The sequence below is a fragment of the Oryza glaberrima genome, chromosome 4 (assembly GCF_000147395.1).
Source record: "Oryza glaberrima chromosome 4, OglaRS2, whole genome shotgun sequence".
Lineage (NCBI taxonomy): Eukaryota > Viridiplantae > Streptophyta > Magnoliopsida > Poales > Poaceae > Oryza > Oryza glaberrima.
The window spans coordinates 16,077,797-16,090,525 of NC_068329.1; positions in this window are offsets into that span (position 1 = coordinate 16,077,797).

Sequence of the window (12,729 nt, forward strand, 5' to 3'; positions counted from 1 at the left end):
AGGCCTCTCGTCACTACGCCCTTCACCGCACGGTAGTGCATCCTCCTCGTTCTCCCTCCTCGCTTCCTCTCCTCCCCTTAGCTTTAGGTAGTAGCACGAGTAGACCTCCCGTAACTAGCTGGCGCCGCCCCGACCGCTGCCAATGCTCGCTGTGTGCTCGCCGCCGTCGCCGCCCGAGCTCGATAGCACCCGCACGTCGCCGGCCTCTCTCGTAGTGTCTCCGTCAAATCCGACGCTAGAAACGGACTCCGGTGGTCGCGTAGATGCTCAAGTGCGAAGGAATCGATCTCCCATCGCGCCGTCGCCGTTTTCCCTTCTCTCGCCGCCGGTTGCCGCTGCCGCAATCCGCCGCCGTCGAGCCCCCTCCGGCGAATCCGAGCCGTTGGCTCTCTCCCTCTCGTCCTCCCTTGTCATTCCGGTGTACACCCCGTCGCCCCTCGTTGTCGCACGGCGTCCCAGAGAAACCGCCGCCGCCTGCCGTCCATTCGCGGCCGGCGCCTTCGTCTTCCCCCAGCCGGCCCGCGTGGCAGCCACGTAGGCGCCACGTCGGTGCCACCTCGGCACGACCGAGTCGGCTGACCCGGTCAGCCGCTCCCTCCGTTCCACCCTCCCCGTGCGCGTGGTCCACGGTGAGCCGTGAGGCTGCGCGTGGGCCCGCCGCGCACCGCGTCCCTCCCCCGAACCCTAGCGCACGCCGCGTGCTCCCTCCGCACGGTGAACCGAGCCGCCGACAAGCGGGACCCACTCGGGACCACGCGAGGTGGACCCGGTCCACCGGCACACCGGCTCCCTCTCTCCCCGCGCATACCTTTGGGCCGCCTTCTCGGGCCGGCCGGCCCATTAAGCTCGGCCGAGCCGCCCCTTTCTCTCGGGCCGCGCCCTAGCCGCCCGAGGGAAGTCTATTTCCCCTCCCTCTTTCGATTCTAATTCAAAAAAGGATTTTGATAAATCCTTTTCCTTTAGACCAAAAATCCAATAATCTTAGAAATTCAATATCTTCTCAACCATATGTCCGTTTGACTCCGTTCAACTTCCAAAATTTCTCAAATCTCGAGATCTATTTAATGGCACGTTTAGAGGTCAATGATAGGGCTTTATTTTTCGCCGTTTGTTGAGTTGTCCCGTTTCGCGTGTAGTTTCGGAGCCCGAAGACCCGGAGTGCACGGATTTCGAGGATCAAGCTCAAGATCTCGAGCAAGGCAAGTCACCTTTGATCATCTTGCACCTATAATTTAAATCTAAGTATTTCTTCTCCGCAAATAATGCATGGATAGGATTAACACAAGAAATTTGGCCGCGGCTTGCGAGATAGCCTACTGGCCCCAATCCAATTTGCTGCAATTACCCTCCTTGAATTATTGAACACTTAAAACCTCCTTTGTTGACTGTTGTGCTTCGATGCACGGGCCTTCAGGCACGCGCATTGGAACACCTCCCCTCAAATTTAAAAATATCCAACGATGGGTAAAACTTGGGGTTTTACAAAAGACTTGGAAAAAACTCGACACCTGGGTCGGTGCTTGCGAACTAAAAGAATTTCCAAAATCGCAGACCAGGGGACGTGCCGGGAGCACGGTTTCCTATTCTTGCACTTAAGGACTGATTCCTTGGAATTTCATCCGAACATATAACAAGTACGACCACATGGGTGGAATGGGACACCCTTGGCTGAGTAATTAGCTAATCAGGGGAGCCTTGATGCCGGGAGACAAGTGGATTCGTCAGGGTGGTGTCGGGGAGGACCCCTGGGCTTCCTGGCACAGTATGGTCTGGGACCTAACCTGTTGTTGGTCTGGGACCCCTCTCGTCGGCATATGGTAAACCTGTGTCGGCTCTCGAAATGCCTTGTCATGAAAGCCTCAAGGTCACCAGACGTGGCTGTTCTGCACGGGCTGGGTGATCCGGGTTAGTAATGTCGTGTGGGTAAAGTGTGCCCCCTCTGCAGAGGTTATTAAACTGTTCGAACAGCCGTGCCCATGGTCATGGGCGGATGTAAGGTGATTCCTTAGCGTAGTTTTGTTTGACTACTGCTTTGTGAAATTGCTGTTGTGGAATGGGATCGATGTTAGGAAAATCTACAGCTGATGGGATCAGCTAGGTCCGGGTGGCCGTTTGAAAGCTGTTGGCCGGGTGCCAACCTTGCATCAATTTAAAGACTGATATATTGCACATACTCCGACCGGACGAGACACACTGTTTCATCCGTGTCGTTTAAGAAGCACTCACTTAGTTGTTTCAAAAAGGAGTTTAAATAAAATCAATTGCAAAAACAATAGCCTTTCCTTTGAAGCCTGCATTAAACACTTAATTCCCATGGCTTGCTGAGTACTCCTGTACTCACCCTTGCTCTATATAAATAATCCCCCCCCCCCCCAGTTGCTGAAGAAGATGATGTGGATCCCGCCGACGAGGAGTTCTTCCATGAGCAAGTCGGCTACGATGAGTTTTAGGGTTTCGGCCTAGTTCCCAAGTCGCGCCTGTGATGATTGGTCCAAGTCTTGGCTTCCGCTTTCCCTTTTGTAATGCAGTTGTGAGCTCGGGATCTGTCCGCAGCCCAACATGACTATACTCCTACTCTATAATAAAGAGACCTCTGTTGCTGTAATATTCTGTCTTCCTGTGATACCAGCACTATTTTCTGGGACTGGTATCGATTAACAGGTTAATTTGGAGCATCACGGGCTAGTTCCGTTCGGGGCTAGTTCGGGACGTGACAGGTAGCTGCCCTCTACTGCCAAAGGCAAGAGATTGAGGGAGGAAAATAGACATATTCCTACAGAAATTGAGCTAGAGATTCGTAAGTCCATGTTAAGAGAGCCGAAATAAGGTGTGTTGGGCCGATTTGCACAAGCGACAATACGGGCCCGTACAAATTGAGGTGCAGCAGTACAAATTAGCCCGCGGTAGCATTTCCCCGCAGTCCATGGGCCGGAACGGTATCACCGGCCGTGACGCGAACCAGTTGAACTTCGGGCTGTGCCCTTCCTGGACCTTGGCTTTGTTTGCTTCTTTGTTTACGAGTAATTGTAGTGATTTGTACGGCCTGCTGACGTGACGGAGACTTGGAGTGCGTGCCTCTATCTCTGACAAACGGCTCAGGCCCAATGCATCGATCGAACGAATCGGAGTACTCCCTCCATCCAAAAAAAAAAACATGATTTCTGTGTCCAACATTTAACTGTCCGTCTTATTTAAAAAAATTAAAAAGACAAGTCGCGCATAAAATATTAATCATATTTTATCACCTAACAACAATAAAAATACGAATTATAAAAAAAATTTCATATAAGACGGACAGTCAAAATTGGACACGGAAATTCAGAGTTTTACCATTTTTTTTTTTTTTTGACGGAGTGAGTATAGCCGAGCAGAGCGACGAACGAATCGGAGGAGTTTGATGCCCACCACACGTACGTCTCGAAAGACTCCAAAGTCGAAACGGCAGAAAAGCTAGCCCAAGCAACGGGTTGAAGTTGGAACACGCAGCAAGCAATGGAGCTAGGCTTCATATTAACCTCTCTTATTTATCCTAAAATAAATTTATCTCAAGCAATCGTTGTATTGGAATTTAATGAAAGAGATTAACAAACACAACGATTGCTTTTAAAGTAAATTGATAAGATTACTCCCTTTGACTCGTAAAGAAAACAATTTAATTTTAGAGAATTTTAGTTCTATAAAAGAATCTCCAAGAAAGGGGCTTTTATAAAATGGATTAAATTAAATTCTACCTTTTCTTTGGAAATTTCTATGAGAATACACAATATTATACATATTTGGGAAAATTACAGAAACCACCCCATAAATCACTTGAAGTTTGACATTCCACCCCATAAGTTATTTTGTTGTAAATGTCCACCCACCTACTAAGTTTTATTGCAAAAATCACCCAAGTAAACACATACTTAATCGAATCAATATGTTTTCATAAAGTGTGAGCGATTAATGTGGTTTTTACCAAAATTAAATACTTCCAGAGTATTCTTGATATTTTTTTGGTAAGACTCCATAAATAAAATTGCAGACGAGAGTTTAAAAGTTATCGCACTGAGTTTTGCTATATGGAAAAAAAAAGTTCAATCAAATATGAAAAATAAGTCTAATGCAAACACTTGGACAGTATTGGCTTGGCTAGCTTAGCCTGTGATAAACATATATCAGTGATAATAAACTGATTTGATTAGGTATGTGTGCATTAGGGTGGTTTTTGCAATAAAACTAAGTAGAGGGTGGGTATTTACAGTAAAATGACTTATGGGTTGGAATGTTAAACTTCAAGTGATTTATGGGGTGGTTTTTACAATTTTCCCTACATATTTTGAAATAAAATTAGCAAGAGTTTCAATCTCTTAAAATTTTCCTTCGAATCTATCTTTCTCATCCATCAATTCCTCTATTTTTCTTATAGTCTATTAAATGAAAATTATGTATTCTTTTACTCCTCCGTTTTTCTCAATCATATATGTCTTCAAGGAGTTATTAAAAAGTACTCCTTATATTTCATATTATAAGTTGTTTCTTACTCAAACTTAAGTTTAAAGTTAGAAAGATAAACTAATATTTTTCTTATCAAAATAAACATTTAATTTGGTGTTGTAGATGTTACTAATTTTTTTTATAAATTTGATTAAATCTAAAGAAGTTTGACTAATAAAAAATACTAAATGACTTATAATATGAAACTGTGGATTATTTTGTACTCCCTCTGTTTTTTAATAGATGACGCCATTGACTTTTTCTCACATGTTTGACCATTCGTCTTATTAAAAAAAATTATGTAAATATATAAGATATAAATCACACTTAAAGTACTATAAGTGATAAAACAACTCATAACAAAATAAATTATAATTACATAATTTTTTTAATAAGATAAATAGTCAAATATGTAAGAAAAAGTCAACGGCATTGTCTATTAAAAAACGGAGGTAGTAGTACTGTACTGCTTAGTACTAGGTCGTACACGATATCCTTTCGGATCACGTATGTACGACAACGTCTTCAAACTACTCCGTAGAATGCAATGCACGTTACGCTACGTACGCTTCGCTTACGCACGCACGCACACAACAACATACATGTGCATACATACACGACGCTAGCTGCATGCATGTGTGCCACCACATTATATTGGATATAGATCGTCCTATCGAGAATGTGTGGCTCGTAACCAATGCGTGCGACACGTACGTCGTCACAGAAATACAGAATGTGTGTGCAATGGATCAATTGACGTACGGCTCTCGATATTGCTTCGCAGGATTTCTAATCTGAGAATTGTAACAGACAGACAGACCGACAGACCAAACCTAGCTAGTATACGCAGGCGTATGTAACGTAATACGTCCTGTACTTGGTAGTACTGCATCAGGCAAAATTCAAAAGGGAACAGCTAAGCACAAGCGGATCTAGCGGCCGATGTCGTTGTCCCAGACTTCCAGTTCCTTCCCCTTTTGTTTCTCGAGTTGGGAGCAAATCGTGAACGAGATATATATATAGTACAGCTAGCCTACCTGTTAGAGTAGTAAGAGAGTATGTTTGATTGAGATATTCAGCTTGTCCAAAATTTTTGCTGGTATTTTTTTTTTGACAAAGTTGTCTTAGGTCAATTCCAACCCAAAAACTATCCAGTAGTTTCTAACTTACCATGTCATATAAACCAGACGAGTTAACCGGTAAAAATTGGAACTAGAACTCAACCCTAGTCTTAGTCTGGTTCGACATAAAGGTCGGACGTGGGTTTGTACTTGAGAGTGAACACCTATCGGACCACTGTTGAGCGCAGGTAAACCAGAGGTCGATGTCGTATGATTCATCTACCAGTTCAGGTTAAATATAATTATATACTACCTCCGTCCTAAAATAAGTGCAGCCATAGATATACGTGCTCAGCGTTTTAACCATCCGTCTTATTTGAAAAATTTATAAAAAAATATTTAAATAATTAGTCACACATGAAGTACTATTCATATTTTATCATCTAATAACAATAAAAATACTAATCATAATCTTTTTTCAAATAAGACGAACAGTCAAACGTTGGACATGAACAGTGCTAAAACTGCACTTATTTTGGGACGGAGGGAGTATGGTCTAAGGAATGCAGTAGAAAATTTTTTTTGAGAAAATATATTTTAGAAGCTTAGAACAAATAAGTCATTCAATAATTCGGTAAATAAGCTAAAAAGAACATGACATAATTGTTGTTTATGTTCCATGAAAACAATATATATAGTATATATACAATCGTATCCATAAATCTACACATTTATAATCTCTGTACCATCCACAATTAAACAGTTCATACTTTTCTCCTCTTCAATTTTACCTATTACGGAGTACTATGTTTGGAATACATGTCACTAAATAAAATAGTAAAAAATAACTATAATCCTTGTGCAATTTTTAGGACTGAAGATTACTTTTACAGGAGTGCCATTGGTGCCTACGATTATCGTTATGAAGTGACCGGAAAGTTCGGCATTGAAGGAGATGATTCTAATAACTCGAGTGGATGTCCACTTGTTTATTACATGTCAAATAATAGATGGCTACGAAAAATTTTCAAAAAAATTAACAAGATAGATCAATATGTAATATATCAATCCATAAACATGTAAGTTCAAATTCAACTGCTACAAGTTGTAACAAAAATAATAATTTTAATTGTAAATATACATATAGTAATTTGAGTTTTGTTTGTTATTTTTGTTGCAATTTGTAGAAGTTGAATTTTAACTTGTATGTTTTAACTCTATATTTTTCAGTTTCTCTTTTCTTTTGTTTTCCTCTTGCAGTGAACAACTTTTAAGCAATTTATTCTTAATTAAATGCCCGTTTCAGTTTTCCTTTCTTCCCAGCGCTACTTTTTTCCCTCCTTATTCTACATATTTTTTAGTTTTCATTTCTGTCCTAATATCAAGATTTCCATCAGATAGTTCTAAAAAAAAGATTTCCATCAGATAATCAATGTTCTCTCCGGACATTGGTTTTCCTTTCCACGATTTTTCGATGTTTCCTTGTGGGAAAGAGCGTGAAGGGACTACGCAAGTGAGAGAGAGGGGATTTATTTAAAAATTTTCCAAACCTTTCTAATTTTTAATTTTAAAAATAAATCATCCAAAACTTATTTATAGATCTGAACCTTATGGCACGCCAGCAAAATTGGCGTGACAAAAACGATAGTACCACCTCACGCTAACTAGTGTCACAGTGTTATTTCGTCATGCTAATCTGACTAACGTTCCGACAACACTGGCGTGACAAGACAAAATTACCACACTAAGGTACTATGACATGATCACGTGATAATATTGTTTCTTCATGTAGGGCCGGGTGACGTGATAAAAAGATTCAGATTTAGAAATAAATATTAAGATGAGTTGTCTTTAATAAAGATTCGAGAGAAAATGGGAAATCAGCAAGAGGGACACTGTGAATGGGACAGTGCACAGATGTTCAGTTCAGCGTGGCAGCGTGGGTGCGGCGCAAATCGACGACGACGACGAGGCGAGAGAGCGAAGTTGCAAACGACGCCGACGCGCATGCGCCCCGAAGTGAGAACCGAACTGAAGACAAGTGCAGTGGTAGCGCTCGTCCTACTTGGGTAGTGTGCGTGCGAGGTGGCTAGCGCGTGCGAAAGGGACGGAGCCGAGCTGAGCCATCATGCACATGTATGTGCGCAACGCATGGTTCGTTTACTTGTGGTTGGATTAAGAAGATGCGGCCGTGTTTGGGCTAGCTGCTTCGATGGAGACCACCGCGCGCGCGGCGGACGTTGGCCGTCGGGAGACCTCTCCGTCTGTGTCCCTCTCTAGGCGGTGGACAGGTCAAACAGATGGATGGCAAGGATGGTTTACCCTGAAATTGACGCGCACGATCGACGAATCTGCGTAACATGCCGACCTCACTCTCACTCCCAGTAACAAAAATTTCCACGTTTGGGTTTAGGCTCACTCTCTGGATCAGCTCGAGGTCTCCAGCTGTACTTCTATCTTTCTTCTGTTCTCAGCTACTCGCTGTCACAAAATAAGTGTAGTTTTGCACTATTCACGTTCAACATTTAACCGTTCGTCTTATTTGAATTTTTTTATGATTAGTATTTTTATTGCTATTAGATGATAAAACAGGAATAATACTTTATGTGTGACTAAATATTTTTAAATTTTTCATAAATATTTTAAATAAGACGGACGGTCAAACGTTGGGTACGGATATCCACGGCTAACATTATTTTGGGACGGAGATTGTAGTAAACTGGGCCCAAAGGTCAGAAGATGCCTGAAGCGACGGGGCAGGAACAGGCTTCTTTATGTCGTCGACGCACCTATGCCTTGCCCAAAAGTACAACTACTCCCTCCATTCCAAATTGATCTACATATAGTTTTTTTGGTTATTCTTAAATGATCTATATATTTGTATCTGTGTTCATTCATTAAGTCTATTCATTATTTGTGCATTGGAGTAAATGGACATTGATGCATGCATCCATGCACACAAGTATTTATAACCCACATGCAATATCTTAGATTTGCTATTGGCTAGGAAATAGTGGGGATGATGCATACATTGATTTTGTTGCTAGAGTAAATATAGTATGAGAGATTTATTAGCTTTTTTTAGTCTTGGTGTACCTATGAAATACTCTATCCGTTTTAAAATGTTTGACACCGTTGACTTTTTAGCACATGTTTAACCGTTCGTCTTATTAGAACAATTTGTGAAATATGTAAAACTATATGTGTACGTGAAAGTATATTTAACAATGAATCAAATGATATGAAAAGAATAAATAATTACTTAAATTTTTTGAATAAGACGATTGGTCAAACACGTACTAAAAAGTCAACGGTGTCAAATATTTTAAAACGGAGGAAGTATATAGATCAATTTAGAATGGAGAGAGGACTGCACAGTGTGTGCACCGGGACGATCACGTTGCCCTGGACGACACCGTCGCCCATCCGGCCATCCGTCTACCACGAGACCGGCCTATGAGGCCATCATCGTCGCAAGTCCAAATCCAGCTCACCGACGGGCCCTGCAGTCTACAGGGTCGTTTCTATTCATGCGCTGCACACAGACTCCTGCACACGGCTGCACCCACACAGGGCGTACTATACGGTATACCATCTCGATCTCAACACTCGCCGCTGTCAGAGGGGCTCCAAATCGTCTAATAGTCAATTTATACAATAATTAATTACTATACTGTTAATACCAGATCCTATTTATTATACACACATTACGTCTTAGAGTCCGTGCTGCAGCTGGATACAAACCTATAGTCCGCTGCTCTTCTTTTTTTTTCTTTATTTTTTTAAAATATATTTATAGTTGATTTATAGCCCGCAGCTATTGCACCAGCTCTCACGCGCGAGTACTTCTACACCGACGCTGCCTCCAAAGCTCGATCGGCGCCACCGCGGCCACCGGAGAAGAAGCAAAGCAAAGCCAGCTTCGTCGCCGTCGCCCATCCTGTAGGACGAAACCGACTTGAGACTGACTGACGACTAGATGGAGTTTAATCTCCATACGATCAAGCACTGTTTTGTTTTCAACTCGATCGGGTGGACGAATCGGCCGGTCGGTTTTTTGTTGCAGGAGAGGCGCCACATGGCTGCTCCCCGTTACGCGGCACGGCGCGTCCGATTCCAATCCGAAGCCGCCATCTCTCGTTTCCAGATCCCTCCCCTCTGGTCCTCCTCCTCTCGCTTTCGCTGGGCAGAGAATGCATCGGTTTGGGGGAATGGAACAAACCGGCGTGGGCAGCGGGGCCCCACACCCCGCGCCATGCCATTATGACGACGCACCAACGGCCACGATCGGTTGTTTTTTCAAAACCGACGACGGCGAAGACGACGACGACCTGGCCTTCCCCTGCCTCACGCATGGTGCACACTGCAATGCACCGCACCGCACCGCGTGCTGAATGGGCAGTTGGGCCACGCGGCCCCCGCCTCCTTTGATCGGTCGTGCGTGCCAGCGAGCGAACGAGCGAGCTCTTTAATTTTCGGAACAGATTTCGGCTGCTAGATACGAGTAGATAGATTGATAAGCAAATATGGAATGGACTAAACTTTGGCATATGTATCATCGCTTATCTCGGATGGGAACATGCGTACACCGTACACACGCATGTGTACATACATATACGGGTCCGTCTTGACGACTTTTTCCACGGGAAGGCCAGGCCATTCTATCCTCGTGGCACACACGTGTCACTGCTCGTGATCGATCCACCACCTCGGCTGGCTTGGCTGTGCTGGGCCCGCGTGTCCTGCATGCAGCGCGCGGTGCCGTGAAGGCTGCATGCCGCAACGATCGAACGACCAAACAACAACCCAACCAAACCCCATGCATCCATGATGCGCCCACGAGCCCCGCCCACCCACCACCCATCCACCGCGCTGCCGCTGCGAAACCAACCAAAAGTGTATAGCGCGCGCCCACGAGACGACGGCATGGTCGCGCGTGGTGAGCGGCCAGAGCCAGCCAAGCCGTGCAAGCGTCGCCGCGCGCGGGCGGCAACAATAAATATACACGTACGGGTGCAGTGCATCGCTTATTGCTGCACGCACCGGCCGGTTTCGGGGTTCAGTTTCAGTAGTGGCGTGCAATGCTCGCCGCGAGACGGGACCGGGGCGTTGCTACGTACCTAGTACACGGCCGTGGTACGTACTCGATGGACGAAGGAACGGCCAAAAATATGTGGGGATCACGTACGTAGTACTAGTAACGAAGCTGCTGGATGGATGGATGGATGGTTGGCGATCGATGGATCGAGTTAATTTGTTGCTTGCGTGCGAGCAGGTGATGCCGTGGTCCACGGGAGCACGCGCGGGGCGGTCGTATCGCATCGATCGATGGATGGATCGGACCGGCCCGACCGGTCGGGCCTTTGCGTTGGGGCTAAGCAGATGCCTAGTACTCCTTGTTAGCTAGTACTACTACACTTTTTTTTTTATCGTGTTTAGTTCTCATGCAAAACCTTTACGGAATTGCTACAAAACTTGCGACAGTTTTCTTTGGAAAAAACTGTCGATTTTTTAGCCCTCGGATTCGCTCCGATATTCGTGCACGCGTGATGGAAGAAAACAGCATAAAATAGTGCCGTAGAAAGGAGTCGATCCTGCGGCCTACCATTTTACGAGAAAATTACATATTGGGACTATAAATATGGAGGCTTCGCTGTTTTGACACTCCGAGTAGATGACAAATGGACTCATCTGTGTGTATGAAATGTGGGTCCAATATCATTATAGCAAAGATTAATATTTGCAGTGTTATAATTGTAAATCCCCCACCATTTTACATAGGGCAGCGTACAAACCACTAAGCCAACTCAAGTTTTTGAAGGGAAATCACGGTTACATGCTACTTACACCGTAACTACAATTAGACCCTGTTTCCCACCTAATTTTTGGGATAATCCTAGCAATGACGGCAATGTTGGAATCAAAAGGCTAAAATAATTCGAATATTTTGGTAACTTGTTTCTATCGAACGTCCTATAAGTATTCGCGTGCTTTAATATGCTTACATAGCATTTACACCTTAATTATAGAGTAGTTATATATCACTTACATCTTAGTTACAGAGTAGTTACATATCACTTACACTCTAGTTATATGATAGTTACAGGGTATTTAGATTGTGTAAAATTAGAATTTATAATTCTTTTCAAAAGCACGCGTATTACTTTTGAATTTAAAAGTTTTTTTTCCCGTTATACATGTTGGTCATTTTCTTACCGTTCAATCGGCTTGATGCTAAGATTTGTGGTTTTTATTGGTGCAGACATGTTTCCCAGTAATTGTTGATGATATATCCGGTGGTTGAAAAATTTGAAAGTTTCGGATCTCAAAAACTATCGACAACTCGCTAACCAGACCCAAACTTTAGGGCCCCTTTGAATTATAGGATTAAGAAAACGTAGGAATAGGAAAAACGTAGGATTTTGATAGGAATGTAAGTGTAAAACGGAAGATTGCAAAACGTAGGAAAAACACATGAATGATTGTTTGATTGAACTACAGGAAAAACACAGGAATTGAATGAGAGATATAGACTCAAAGGAAAATTAGCAAGAGGTTGAAGCTCTTGCTAAATTTCCTTCAAAATCTCTATAGAATTGTCCATTCCATAGGAATTTTAAAGGATTAGATAGGATTCAATCCTTTGTTTCAAAAAAGCTTCATAGGAAATTTTCCTATAGGATTGAAATCCTCTAAAATTCCTATGTTTTTTCTCCAAATTAAAGGGGCCCTTATCCTGTCACACCGAATGTTTGGACATATGCATAGAGTATTAAGTATAGAAAAAATAACTACACAGATTGCGTGTAAATTGTGAGACGAATCTTTTAAACCTAACTGCTACATGATTTGACAATGTGGGTGCTACCGTAAACATTAATTAGCTTAATAAATTTGTCTCATAGTTTACAGGGAGAATTTATAGTTTGTTTTATTATTAGTTTATATTTAATATTTTAATTATGTGTTCGTATATTCGATGTGGTACGGCAGAATTTTTCACCCTGATCTAAACACGGCCACGGCCTTTGTCGTGTTTCGTTGGCAGCTGGCTCGGCTGGGCTAAGCTAGCGTGTACGTGCATGCACGTAAACGGCTTCGTTTGGATGGATAAATATATATTGCTTTGCCATCACCGCCGCCGCCGTCGTTGATGTGGCCGGATATGCATCGATCCATGCATGCACGGAAT